We start from the raw sequence: 2,685 nt of genomic DNA, 5'->3' as shown, positions 1-2,685 counted from the left end.
CTCCTTTTCTTCCCCTTACTCTCTCTTTTTTTTTTTTTACTTCCTCCTCCTCTTCGGCTGATCTCTGGTTACCTATCATCATAATTTTTACTTATGTTTCTTATTCATCCTCTTCTTCTTCTCCTCCTCCTTCTGTTTCTCCTTATTTTTCTGCTTCTTCTGTAAAGGGAGTCATGTCTTTAGAATTAATGAAAGCGCCTCAAAGATGTTATTGTTCATTACAAGAAAAAGGAAGTCACACACACACACACACACACACACACACATACACACACACACACACACATACACACACACATACACACACACACACACACACACACACACACACACACACACATATATATATATATATATATATATATATATATATATATATATATATATATATATATATATATATATATACATATATATATATATATATACATATATATATATATATATATATATATATATATATATATATATATATATATATATATATAAGCTGTTTGTACACACAATATATGTGTATTAATATGCCAGAAAAAGTTCCACAGTATATCATAGTGACAAACCAACACCTAACATTCATCCCCTGCCCTTTGCCCTTCCTTCCCTCCCTCCCTTTCCGTTCCCTCCCCCCTCCCTCCCCGTGCCCTCCACCTCCCTCCCCCCGTTCCCTCCTTCCTTCCCTCCTTCCTTCCCTCCCCCTCCCTCTCCGTTCCCTCCCCCTCCCTCTCCGTTTCCTCCCCCTCCCTCTCCGTTCCCTCCCCCTCCCTCCCCGTTCCCTCCTTCCTTCCCTCCCTCTCCGTTCCCTCCCCCTCCCTCTCCGTTCCCTCCCCCTCCCTCTCCGTTCCCTCCCCCTCCCTCCCCCGTTCCCTACCCCTCCCTCTCCATTCCCTTCCCCTCCCTCTCTGTTCCCTCCCTCCCTCTCCCTTCCCTCCCCCCTCCCTCCCCCTCCCTCCTTCCTTCCCTCCCCTCACCCCCCCCCCCCCCCTGCCCTCACGGAAAGTTCGGCACGCGGAGAGAAACTCTGGCAAGAAGTTAAGTTCAGTTTCCGTCAATTTAACAAGTTTAGTGATTAATCTTCCACCGCTGTCAGAGATGCCATTAGTCGTGGTGCCACTCTGATGCCTTGCCCCCCCCCCCCCCACCCACCCACATACCCCACCCCTCGCTGGCACTCGCTCGCCCTATGTTTCTGATGAACCTGGATTGTCATACCTTTTTTATTTCTACGTATTTCGCTTTCATATAATTTCGTTTTTGATGTCCATCTTTTCTGTATCTATTATGATCACTAATGTTATTATTTTTGTCATTGGTTTTAGATTATCATTATGATCAAGATTATCAGCTAAACTATTAATACTGATTAAAATCATTATTACTGTCTATCTATCTGTCTCTGGACATCATGATCTTTATCATTGTTGCTGTATTTGATATCCTAATTACTGTAATTTGCTATTCATAAAATGTACTATTATTATTGCTATTATTGTTATTAAAAAAAATCACCACCATCATTAGTAGGAATGGTAATGATAATGACGAGAATGACAATAATAAAGTAGAATAATAATGATGATGGTAATAATGATAATAATGATAACAACAGTCATAACAATATAACGTTAATAGTAATGATAATAGAAATAATAGCAATGATAATTGTTATTATTATAATAATGATAATAATAATACAAATTATAATAGTAATATTGATAATAATAGAATAATAATGATAATAATAATAATGACAATAATGATAATAATAATAACAATAGTAATAATAATAATAAAAATAATAATAATAATTGTAATAATAATAATAGTAATAATGATAACAATAATAATGATGATTATAATAATAATAACAATAATAGTATAATAACAATACTAGTTAATATGATGATAATAACAATAGAAACTATAATTATATCAATAATAATAATAATAAAATAATAATAATAATATTACTAATAATAATAATAATAGTAATAGTGATAATAATAATAATAATAATAATAACAATAATAATAATAATAATAATAATAATAATAATAATGATAATAATAATAATAACAATAATAATAATAATAATAATAATAATAATGAAATTTTAAAAGAAATGATAATAATAATGATAATTATAAAAGTAATAATAATAATAATGACAATAATAATAGTAATAATAGTAATAATAATAATGATAATAACAATAATAATAATGATAATAATAACAATACCACTAACATTACTACTACTACTAATAATAATAATAATAACAAAAATAATAATGATAATGATAATAACAATAACACTAATATTACTACTAATAACAATAATAATAATAATAATAATAACAATAATAATAGCAATAATAATAGTAAAATAACAATAATACTAAACATGGTGATAATAGCAATAATAATGATAATGATATCAATAATAATAACAATAATAATAGTAGTAGTAGTAATAATAATAATATTATTAATAATGATGATTGTGATAATAATAATAAAAATAATAATAATAATAATAATAATAATAATAATAATAATAATAACCATAATAACAATAATGATAATAGTAAAGATAATAATAACAATCTTTATCATTATTATTATGACAATGGTATTAATAACAAGAACAATGACAACAGTAATAATATTAATAATAATGATGATAATA

This window comes from Penaeus chinensis, chromosome 12, assembly GCF_019202785.1.
Source record: "Penaeus chinensis breed Huanghai No. 1 chromosome 12, ASM1920278v2, whole genome shotgun sequence".
In the NCBI taxonomy this organism is placed as follows: domain Eukaryota; kingdom Metazoa; phylum Arthropoda; class Malacostraca; order Decapoda; family Penaeidae; genus Penaeus; species Penaeus chinensis.
The sequence above is the reverse complement of the archived record's forward strand: the minus strand, read 5'-3'. Positions refer to the sequence as shown.